This window comes from Rattus norvegicus, chromosome 5, assembly GCF_021556685.1.
Source record: "Rattus norvegicus strain SHRSP/BbbUtx chromosome 5, alternate assembly SHRSP_T2T, whole genome shotgun sequence".
NCBI lineage: Eukaryota > Metazoa > Chordata > Mammalia > Rodentia > Muridae > Rattus > Rattus norvegicus.
Window position 1 is genome coordinate 151,237,501 of NC_141538.1, and position 12,004 is coordinate 151,249,504.

Consider the following 12,004-nt stretch of genomic DNA (forward strand, 5'->3'; position numbering starts at 1 on the left):
CATTGCTAGAGAAGCCCCGGACATGAGGCAAGATGGACTAAGCCAGCAGACACTGGCCAAAGGAATGTCAGATACAGCCAAGAAGTTGGGATCAGCTCAGATCCAGTCAGTAAGTAACCAAGTAGCAGGGCAGTGACCATGCTATTCATCTGTTTATCCTGTAAACCTCAGCTAACACTTGTCTACCTTAGTGCCAAGGGAGGACACACAGACACGGGGAAGAAAGTCAACAGTAAAGGGGCGGGGGTGTGTGTGAGGGTGGTGGTGAGAGAGATAGGGGATCATCGCTGTTATCGCCCCAGGTTTAAGTAAGTGAGCTTTGGAATTAGCCAGATGCTGGATCCACCACGTTCTAATCGGGACACCTGAGCTTCAGAACTCTTATATCTAAAATAGATATAAGGTCTTGAAGGCGTGTTGTCGCGAGGCTCAAGGGCCCCGTGGTGCCCGGGTGCTCAGTAAATGGCAGCCGCGGCACTTCTTTCAGAGCTGTCCAGCCACCTCCCTGGGGTAACAAAGCCTTCCTCAGAGGCGCACATTCCCATCTGTGGGATAGGCAAGGCAGGGGGCCCAGAGCCAGGGGCTGGAGAACAGATGTGACCTGAAGAGGAGGTAGGTGAAAGTGCGCCCAGCCCCCACGCCGCAGCAGGAGCTGGAGAACTGTTGAATTCCGCTCACAAATAATTGTTCGAATTCGGGAGAAGGCATGGTATCTATAAATTGTCCAGGATTTTTGCGCCCTCGCCTCCAGTGGACGACAATAAAAAGTAGGCGCTGGAAGAACTAAATCCAGGGTTGAGTTTGGGGCGAAGGGCCACTAAATGCGGAGGAGACTGGCGTTTCCAGAGTGGCTTTCTCGCCAGAAGCCTCTTCCTAAAAGAAAAACGTCCCCAAATTGTGAGCGTTGGTCCTCCCGTCTCTCCATGGGCCCTCTCAACGTGTTTGGGACACCCCAGAAAGTCGCAGCTCTTTTGGCTCATCCTCTGATGCCCGATTCCACTCATTTCATTCTTAGACCCCGCCCCTGCGCTACCACCCGCAACCTTGGCGCAGCCAGAGCCCCGAGTAGGGGCCTCGGAACGCCGGGAATGTTCCTAACCCTTGAGGAGGATCAGCAGTCCTAGATAAAACGGGACTCATCCGGGCCGGGGATACTCCCGGACAGGGTCCGCTCCGGGCCGCGCCGTCGGAGCAGCCCGGAGCGGCCCCGCCCGCACAGTGCGCGGAGCGGCGGAGCGGTGACTACAAGTTCCGGCGTGCTTTGCGCACGCTCCCCCCCTGGGGTTCCGGATGGTGAGCAGCGAAGGTAAGGCGAGCTCGCAGAGGCAGCGGCGGCGGCGGCGGAGACGGAGAGAGGCAAGCAGGCAGGCAGGGCGAGGGCGAGAGACGGAGGGAGGGAGCGAGCGAGGCAGACCAGACAGACAGACAGGCGGGCGGGCGGGCAGAGCGAGCCACCCGCCAGGCTGCGCTCAGCCTCGCTCGCAGCGGAGAGAGCAGAAGGCAGGAGGAGGGAGGGGAGGAGGGAGGAGGGAGGGAGAGAGGGAATCCAGCTACCACCACCCAAAGCCAGCGTCTGCTTTCTGTCCTCATTTCCTTTTCCCACCCAGCTCGGAGAGCAGAGAAAGGCAGAGAGAGCGAGAAATAGAGACAGGCAGACAAACAGACAGACAGACAGAGCGGGAGGGAGAAGGGCGGCGGAGGAGGAGCAGGAGGACTACGCGGGGCGCCTTCCCTCCCAGGTTTGCAATTGGGGGGTTGGGGCGGGGGTGTCCAGGGCTGTGAGAGTGTGTGAGCGGCTGGGGAAGCGAGTGGGGCGCAGATAGCGAAGGAGTAATCGTGGTGGGGGGGCGCCGCGGGAGCGGGGGGCCGTGTCCAGCGGAGTTAGCGGCGGAGAATGTGAGCCGAGGCGCAAGCCATGCTGTCAGCGACGGCAGGCGGCTCAGGGCTCCTCTACGACTCCTCTTCCCAGCAGCCGGGCGCCCGTGTTGCTGTCGCCGGCGGAAGATAGACGCCCCCCGAAACCCCTCGCTTGGCTCGGACCCACGGAGCCGGCAGCCCAGCACTCCGGTAAGTAGCGTCTCCTCCCCAGCTCTAGACGCCGTTGGGGACCGGCCGGCCAGGCTCTTTTGTGCAGCGCACTGTGGGGGGGGCCCAGCGCCCCCAGTCCGGTCCGCCGGACCCCGTGGCTGCGGTGCCCGCGGTGCGATCGGTCTTTGTTTCCACCGGGGCCCGCGGCTCGGCTGGGCTCGGCTCGAAGCCTGGCAGGCAGCGCCGGGAAGGGGGAGGGGGAGGTGGACGGGGAGGGGGGCGGGGAGGGGGGTTCTCGGGTTTCCTGGCCGCCCCGCGGCTCCCCCGGCTCGGGGGCGAGGTGCGCGCCCAGCGCTGCCGCGCACCCCCTCCTCCTTCCCCCTCCCTCCGCCTTTGGATTTAAAACTGCAATTTGCTCTCCAGCTTGCTGAGAATGTGGGGGGGGGGGGGGGATGTAGGGGGACCGTGGGAGCGGAGAACAAGGCTGGATTTTAGGATAGGCGCTGGGAAAAGGGGAGACTGCGGAGGGAGGAGCCCCTCCCCTCCAGCCCCCAAATCCCAAGGTTCCGTTGGCGCTCTGGGAGTTGAGGGGCGGGGACCTAATGACCCGGAGGGGGTGTGGGGCGGAGGAGGGATTTGGGGGCGGCCTGGCCGGAGGGGTTGGGCCGCGTGCCCGGTTACCTGGCGAACAAAGTCGGCTCACTTTTGCATAAATAAATAAATAATCGTGTATCAATACGTTTCCTCTAGGGCTCTGATTGAATCGGCCCCCTCTTCCCCAGGGGGTGGGGTGCTGAGTGACAGCTGTCAGCCCCCTAGGTCGGGAGCTGGGGTGAGCTGTTGAATCTCTGCTTTCTGGCTGAGGGCGCCTTCCCCGGCTGGGTCTGGGTCCCTGGACAGAGCCAAAGGGGCAGGGGGCTGGCTCTGAGACTAGGAAATAACCTTGCTTCCTGTTCTACAGGAAAAGGGACAGCAACCCAGAGTTTGGGGGCTGGGGATGAGGACTGATGGGAGCTGGGGGGGAGGGTTCCCCAGCAGCCTGACCCCCCAGCCTCCTGCCAGGCGAAGGGGCCAGCTGAGGGAGGAAGGATGTGGGCCTTGCTGGCCGGAGGCGGGAGCTGGGGCTGTCCCTGAGGCGGGCAGCGGGCACAGATCGCAGAGAGCAGGAGGAGGGAGAGAAGCGGGGGCGGGAATTCTCTACCGCAGACCCTAGGGGCCAGGGCCAGATGTGGAGGGGTGGGGAGTCTCCCCTCCCTCCCAGCTTGGGGGCCCTGGGGCTGGGCTGGGAGGGGCTGAGCCTGGTGCCCTCGGTTCTGCACCAGTGCTTGACTGGCAGGGCCAGCTGAATTTGGGCCCAGGCGTCACCCTGGGAGGCAGGGCTGGGCTGCACCAGCCTGGTCCCTGAGCACAAGGAGGGACCCTTGGGGGGCCTGTGCCTGTCTGGCTGGGCAGGCGTTTCCCGCTGGACCAGTTGGTGTCAGGCGGGACTTGGCCCCAGCTCCCTGGGCTGAGCTCAGGGTGTGAGGACAAGCTTTGCCTCCGGGTCAGGGTGGCCACATTCTGTCCGCTCTTGCTGTTGCCGCTGGCAGGGCAGGGGCAGGAGCCCAGGCCTGGGCAGAGTCCTGCCAGGGGCATTTGGGGTGTTTCTATTGTTGACTTGTTCCTGTTCAGTGTGGCCCGGTGTGTGTGGCTGTGTGAGCCAGGGCTGTAAGTGAAAGATTACCAGTCTGTTCACCCCCCTCCCAGCACGGGAGGAGCAGGCAGGCTGGGCTGTGGTGTTCAGCTGTGGAGGGACCCTTGAGGTAGCACATGCATGCCACTTGTTAAAACGTCTTCCTTTGAGCAGATGTATATTTATTTTCATTGTAATGGAAAATCAAACGGGATAGTAAGTTGAATTCATTTCTCCTGTGTCAATAGCTGGAGGAATCCCCAGAGACTGGTGAACTTCTGGCCCCAGAGCTCCCACCCTTCAGAGGTGGCAGTGACTAGAGAGGGTATGAGCTTTGGGAGACCATGGGCATCAACCCAAACCTGTGACTCATCTCCCACTTGGTTTGGCATCGGAGCAGGTGCTCAGGTGGGGCAGACACTGCCCCCTCCCTAGGCATCTCCAGGGTGCAGTTTGACCATTCAGTCACCTTCCCGGCCAGTGCCTAAGTTGTGCCTATTCCCCCAGGGACAGTCCCCTGGTGGGCTTTCTTCTCTGCCTGGGCTGCAGGCCCACGTGCTGATATTTATTTTCTGTACTAAAATCCATTTTTAATGCCGTTACTTTTGAAATAATATAGAGAGAAACAAATGTGATGTGTTTAAGTTGCCCTCTGTGAGTTTTTAATGTGATCTATGGCTGAGGTAGTGACGGAAGGAGCCGTTGGGCTCAGAGAAATCTGTTGTCATAGAGAAAGACTTCGCTGTTTATTATGGTTGTTGGGCTGGGGGGGTCTGAAACAAGGTCTCAGGGTCAGGGAGCCCCTGACGCCCCCTGGTAATGTGGGTAAACAGTTTAGTTTCTCAGTTTTAGTGTGTGAGGCTTCCAGGATTACTTTATATTGTTCCCCAGCCTAACTGATGGGGGCCTTTGGTGATGGGGGGGCAACACCCTCCCCCCAGGCCGTGTGCTTAGCTATTGTCGGGGAGAGGTCTCCTGCTTGCTGAGTTAAATAGAGGTATAAATATGAAGGAAGGTTAGACCTGGATTCTGAAAGATGTTAAGGGGTGGGGGCTCCAGCTGATTGTAACTGGGGCAGACTGTTCCTGACAGAAGACAGTTTGGTGGGTGCACTGGTAGAGCCCCCAGTGGGATGTCAGCTTGAAGCGTGTCTCTGTTCCTCATTGGACAGGGCTTTCCTCCAAGCAAACCTGGATTTGGTCATTCTCCTTCCTTGCTTTCTGTACCACCTCCAGGGTTACTTATGAGCCTGTGTGTGTGTGTGTGTGTGTGTGTGTGTGTGTGTGTGTGTGTGTGTGTGTGTGTGTGTATCCTCGCCTGCTCTCGGTAGGGGGGAGGGAAGAGAGGGGGTGGAGAGCGTGAGCGAGCTCCTTGTCTTCTGCCAGTCTCCCAAGACCAAGGGGTGCCGTGCCTGTGTACCAGATGCCCTGGCCCTTCTGGTCTGGCTGGGTGAGGTCAAGCAGATGCACTATTATGGGATGGAGCCAAGCTCTATCTCTGGTGGCTGGGATCTCTTGGGACAGAGAGAAGGGGCAAAGCCTAGGTGTGGTGGAGTTAGCGACTGCTAGATGAAGCAAGGGTAACATTGTTGCTAATGCCAGCAGATGCTCACACACACACACACACACAACACACACATACACAACACACACAGAGTAGGGTGGGGGGAGGAGACCCAGGTAGCTACATGCTGCTGAGGAGTGGGAAAGATAAGAGGCCAAACCTATTGAAGAGAGTGAGAGAGAAACTAGGCAAGGAATGCCAGGGTCTCTTTCAGGGCTCAGTGGTGGACCCTAGGAACCTCCGAGGGCCTGGGCTCCTCCCACTGCCTCTATCCTGTATCCAGATGCGGGCCACGCTGCCATGACTGAGGGCTAGGATTGGCTTGCGGGTGAATTATAGAAAGAAAAGTGCAAATGTCTCTGGGAAATGGGGGGGCAGGTGGGAAAGAGAAGAGGGAAGAATGCGATAGAATGAGGGAGGGAGGAGGATTCCGGGGGTCTTGACTTCCAGCATCAGAGCAGCCTTCCCTCTCTGCCCTCGGGTGTCTGGGAGCTGAACAGAGTCCTTGGGACCTGTGGGCGGGGCCTGGGCTAGGTGGGTTACTCCACAGGTTGGCAGGCACCCTGTGCTAGGAAACACCCACGTTATAAAAGTGGGGGACTTTAGCACCCCAAAGGTGTCTGTCATCATCCATTGAGATATCCCCCTCCCCAACCGAGTGCTTGACAGAAGGAATGCAGATCTAGTGAGGAGGAGCCACTCGCCCAGAGCCACAGATACTGTGGCAAGGCCAGCCTGGGACTCCTGCTCTGGTATCCTACCTCTCTGTAGCTGGAGAAGTAGATCAGCTGCAGGGGGCCTCCTTGGCACAGAGGGGGGCTGGAGCCCATTGGAGAAGAGCAGGCAGGCACCCTTGTGGCCAGAGCCCCCCTCAGGGGAGGGGGAGGCACTGCTGCCAGGAGAGTGAGGGAGGGAGGGGAGAGAAGAGGGGAAACAGTGAGTCAGGCTTCCAAGAGCTGAGGACTTAAGAGCCAGAGCTTGGAGGGAGAGGGCAGGGAGGGCTGCTCTGAAGGGGGAGCGAGAAATAGCCCAGCCAGGGGCAAGGAGAGCCATGGAGGGAGGCAGCCAGCCCCTGGCCCCAGCCCAGTGGCACTACAGGGTAAAGCCAATATGGACTTTGCCTGAGGTGGGTCAGGAAGGAGCTATATTCTGTCCCTTCTGTAACTCCTTCTCTGATGAGTCTCATTGTTGCTCTGACCCCAGGGTCCCTGGAGGATGATAGTGTCCTCCCATGGCTTCCTCTTCGGCCCCATTTTCTCTGTCAGTTGTGGGACTTGAACTGTGAACTGTTGGAGGGGGGGGTGGAGGGAACACAGCAGCATGGAAGGATGTTGGGAGGTACGCTCTTAAGAGGAAGGCTGGGTGCTGGGGCACTGTTGGAGCCTGCTGGGAATGCAAGGTAGGCAGCAGATCTCTGGGTGCGTGCCACTGCAGTAGGGGCTCCTGAGTGGGCAGGGGCACTAAGATACTGTGTGTGTGTGTGTGTGTATGGAGGAGTAGATGTGGTTTGGTAGGTGGTAGATACATTGCTTTGTGCTTCTCTGAATGGCCAGTGCCTACACTGAACCAGTGCCACACATAGCCCAAACCAGCCTCTGCTGTTTCTGGGCAGACACTAGTGTGACCCTCCCACCCCATATCCCTGCAGGCAGACAGGAGGTAGGAACGGCCTCATGGAGCTGACAGGAACTGCCAGGATAACCCTAGTGCCTGCAGCTAGGACCAGAGAAGGAAGAGGTCCCCAGAGACTGCCTGGAAAGGAGGAGGGAAAGAGCCCCTCCTGCCCAGCTGACAGGAAGCCCTGGCTCCCAGCCCCTCCTTCCCTTAAGGCCTAGCCTCTCCCAGGGTCCCTGTGTGTCTTCCATTGCCTGGGACTTAAGAATGGTGGGCTTAGGGGAGAGTAGGGATATGAGGGTGAAGCGAGACCCCTGCCTAGCCCTGTATGAACTCAGCTGCAGGTAAAGCCCAGCTATCTTTTTTCTGCTCTGGGACCCTTGGCCTGGAAGCTGAGGGGAGGGGCGGCTTCTGCAGCTGGCAGGCCTCAAGTCCCCCATCTAGTCTGCTGCTGAAACCAAAAGCTGGTCTCTCTCTCTCTCCTTCCCCACCTCCTGAGCCAGGAGAGGCCTTTGCTGACCTGGAGGAGGTAGAGAGAGAGAGAGAGAGAGAGAGAGAGAGAGAGAGAGAGAGAGAGGGCACCTTATAGAAGGACTAACACAGACAGATGGGTGGTAGAACAGATGGACAGAGACACCCACGCACAGACGAACTGAGAGAGACAGACAGATGAACTGGGACAGGGAGACACAGACAGACAGAGGTGCCGGCAGGGAGAGGCGTCAGGAAAACAGAAAGGCAGAGGAGAGACAGAGATGGGGTAAGCACAGAGAAAGATGGGGAGAGACTGAGAAACAGGAAGAGACAAAGAAAGGGGGAAACCCTGGGGCGGGGGGAGAGAGAGAGAGAGACAGAGAGAGACAGAGAGAGACAGAGAGAGACAGAGAGAGAGACAGAGAGAGAGAGACTGACTGGAGGCTACAAACCACAAACAGGAATTTGATGAGAATCTGGAAGGTGTTTTCTGCCTCGTCCCTCCCCAAACCCCCAGGCCAGCCAAGTCTCCATTCCTTCTACCCCCAGCTCAGTTTCCAGCTGCTAAAGGAGGTCAGGGCAAGGAAGCGAGCGAAGCCTTGAGCAGCCCCTTCCTCTCTGCTCTTCTGTTGGGGAGGGGGACTGCTGATGCTCTCCTAACCCCCATTCCCACACAGAATGTATGGCTCTCCTGTCTCTCAGCAAAGACCCCTTCTTGCTCACTAACTCACCCAAGGATGTCTCCTTTGTGTAAATGAATCCCTGAGGCTCCCACCTGTACATATTTTGTGATTTCTTGCCATGTAACAGGTTACATGCCTGTGCCTCCTTAGCCATCCAGGCGGTGACAGGTCTCAGGATGTGCTGTCACAGCCCAAACTCTAACACAGTCAGAGTCATACCTGAGCACAGGGGGGCCCGGTCTGACCCAGCTGGTAGAGGATCTACCTGTTCAGTGGGTAGGCAGCAGGGAAGGCAGGGGCTAACCTGGACACAGGCAGGGGCTAACCTGGACACAAATTCGGTCTGGAGGATTGGAGAGTGGGAAGGAGTTACCTGGTAAGGGTGTATGGGTATGCAAACCTGTTGTCTATCATGGAGTATGTGAGAAAGGCTGAGCATGTGTGAGAGGGGCCATGGGTATGACGGTGTGTATGTGATGGGGTGTGTGTGTGTGTGTGTGTGTGTGTGTGTGTGTGTGTGTGTGTAAGAAACTACTGTGTAGTTATCAATGTGGATGCATGTTTACGAGGCAAGGGTGTGCAGAGAGGGGCTGGGGCCATATGTGACGGGGGTTGGGTGTGGGGTTTTCCTAGAATGCACGAATCAAATCTGGGGTTCAATCTCCAGTATCGTCAGAGAAAGAAAGAAGAAACCTTGACTTCAGGTTGCCTTGACAAGGTAGTGCGCGGCTGTCCCGGGTTTTACAGAGACAAGTAGCTCGATGGCAGTGTGCATATATACATAAAAGTCTGGGGGCCCAAGGACGAGCTGCACACAGAATGGTGCCGTGTTGCACATTGTATGTGGAAGGATGTGGGTGCCTGTCTGGACTTAGGGGTGTGCATAGCTGAGGGTATAGCCGCAGGTACCAGTATGTGCCCGCTGTCCCGACTTGGATGGGTGCTTGTTTTCCAAGGCCTTGGTACTACCTGAATGGAGACAATCAGGCTAAAAACATGACAGAGGCTACCAGGGGGTTTGCAGCTGGCCACTGACCCACACAGGCAGCCCAAGGACAGACATGCCTATCCTGTCCTCCTGTTTCCTCTTGCCCAGTGGCAGTGGCTTTCAAAGGAGCCTCTATGAGGACTGTTTCTGTGTAGTTCTCCCCAGCTGCAGCCCGCGCCTCTTCAAACATGGTGACGCCCTCCAGGCAGCTTGGTGGAGGCTTCTGCTTGGACCATCTGAAGGCAGATGGGTGGGCTAAGAGTCACTGCTGCTCCCCAAGGATCGAAGAGGTAGCTCTGTTCCCGCAGCCGAGGCACAGGTGGGGACAGATGGACATTGTGGTCCTAGTACAGATACCCCAAAGCAGGGAGTTTCTGGGGTGGGGGTGCAGTCCCCAGGTGAGCCCCAGAGACTAGGACTCTGCCTTTCATCTTCTTTTTTTTTTTTTTTTTTTGTTCTTTTTTTCGGAGCTGGGGACCGAACCCAGGGCCTTGCGCTTCCTAGGCAAGCGCTCTACCACTGAGCTAAATCCCCAACCCCTGCCTTTCATCTTCTTAGAAGCCTATCCCCTTCCCCTTAACTACTGTTCCCTAATAGTCCTCCAAGCACAGGACCTCTAACTGTAGCCTCCACTACATCTAAAATATACAAGCCCCCTAGTGTATGCTTACATCTCTAACAGCTCCAGATCACAGCTGAATGTACCTACGAGCACTCAGCCCCAACACTTCTACACACAGCCACCCAACACCGGCAGCTCTTTGATAGCCAACTGTCTCACGTGCACATAGTCCACACACCCCCAAATGCAAACACCACACAGCTACCCTCGTACCAGAACACCTCCTCAAACACCAGGAACTTCATTCTAATCCTGCTACCCTCCCTCTTGTGCGCCGCATAAACCTCCTCGTATCTCTGATACCAGGGACCCGTACTTGCCCTCCCTGTACATAGTTCTAAGGCACCTCCTCAGATACACTCAATCTCCTTACCTCAAAACAGGAGCTCCTGCAACATTCTCAGAGTCTCAGCCCCACTTCCGCCCCAACACCTCCGCCCGCATCCATACCCAGTTCAAGTCACTGTAACCTGTCCAGGAATATTGCTACATCTTCTTTCCAAACACAGCACACAACCAAACCCTGGTTTTTATGACTCCCAGACACCCCAACACACAGCTTCTAACACATCCTCCAGAACATCAGAACCTTCTTCAACCTCAACACTTTGTCAGTATACCCAAGACCTGCCTACAGCCCCCATGCCTTCTCACGTGCACAGATTTCGCATCCAACATCTCCCTTACACACACCTTTACCCTTAGCTAAATTTTGCCTACCTATAGATAGGCAGGAATCCCTACACCTTCTCAAACACCCCTCCCCAGTGTGCATGTACACACACACACACACACACACACACACACACACACACACACACACACACCAAAAGCTCCTCATATCCACATTTCTCTCATTTACAGACAAAGCCTCAGCTCTCGGGTAACTCCAAATGTCCTCATAGCTTCTAGTACCTTCCGTAGCATGCATGCATGTGCAAGCATTGACGTTCCTCACAGGTTCCCACTCTTCCCCTTCCAGATCCCTAGCAGCGCCCCTAGCTCTGATTCTAGGCTCAACCCTGGAAAGGCACACGGACACTCCTACATCTTTCTCCAGACACATTCTGCTTGTCTATAACATGCACAGCCTTGCCTAGTCGCCGCCCTGACCCATTCGCCCCTTTGAGCTTCCCCGGCACCCCATGATACCCTGTCACACACCCCGCCTTAGCCTCATTTCTAGGCAGCCCTCACTCCCACCAGCCACACATTCCAGCACACCCTCCCCCACCCAGCTCCTTACCCCGAGACAGCCTTTTCACACGCACTGCTGTGTCTACTGCCCAAGCCTCCTCCACTTCCCAGAGCCTCCTCTGCCTGGGGAGCCATCTCCACCCCTCACTGCCCGAGGCCTTTCATTCCTGGACAGTGAGGCTGGACATCTGGTTCAAAGCTGCCCCCCAGATCCTGGGCTGTGGACACACTGGCCTAAGCTTGGAGGGTTGAGCCCCTTTTGGGAATAGGCAGAGCCACTTGGCACCTGGTCACCCTGGACTCTCAGCCAAGAACTCTTTGAGTACCTAGCTTTGCCTGGGCTCTGGCATGCATGTCCGGGGTAGGGGAAGTTACTCCCACTTCTCAACCCTGCCAGATTCCCCCACCCATACCTGAGAGGGACGGGGCTTTGGGAGGGGGAGGGGGAGAGTGCAGGCTTGATGAGCCCTACAGATCTAGGCTGTGGGGCTCGGTCTCCCTGGGAGTTAGTTCCGACAGTGAAGGTTACTTTACTAGATGCGAGATTTTAAACGGAATCTCCACCATCTGTTCCACCCCCTAATTACAGATGCACAGAATCCGCCTCAGAGGGCAGCGAGAGGGGAGAGATTTAGAGCCCGAGCTGCTTCTGCCTGCTTTAAGGATGGAGAGACTGGGGTGGGGGTATGGGTATTACAGCGTCCACCCAACCCCCCAAACTCACTTCTCTCCTGAGGGTCTCTGGTATCTCTTGCTTAGAGAAGGCTGATAGAGGACTTCCCTGACCCCCAAGTTCTAAAAGAGGAAGCAGCTATATTGCTGTGGAGGGGGCACCCAAAATATTGCCTGGGTCCCAGTTTAGCAAGTCCAAGGTTGCAGCCTACATTAGGGCCTTAAAAAATTGAGAGGGCCCACCTCCTCCTGCCTTTGTGCCCTTGGGAGTCACAGGCACCAGCTTGACCCAGCTGTCTGCCCACCCAGGGATTGGTGAGACAGAAAAGGGAGTCATAAGTGAGATGGGGCGGCCAGGCTCTGGCACTCCAGACACAGGCAGGCATTTCCACGGTTACCAGGTATGCTCCTACACAGTCCGCCTTGGTACAGCCGGTATGCCTGCCCCTTGCTGGAACGGTGGTCTGTGGGATCGGTCAGTCCCAAGGGAG

General features: G+C 57.0%; 1 protein-coding gene across 27 annotated transcripts in view; it reads left to right on the forward strand.

The window, feature by feature from the left end:
* Window positions 1–1,280: 1,280 nt before the first annotated feature.
* Window positions 1,281–12,004, forward strand: part of Ahdc1 (AT hook, DNA binding motif, containing 1) — a 66,735-nt gene continuing 56,011 nt past the window's right edge. For 8 of the 27 annotated variants that reach the window (NM_001134956.2, NM_001437112.1, NM_001437111.1 and 5 more), the window contains 3 exon segments: window positions 1,322–1,356; window positions 1,608–1,739; window positions 1,973–2,067. The gene's annotated coding sequence lies outside the window, so the exon portion shown is untranslated. 27 annotated transcript variants of the gene reach the window in all.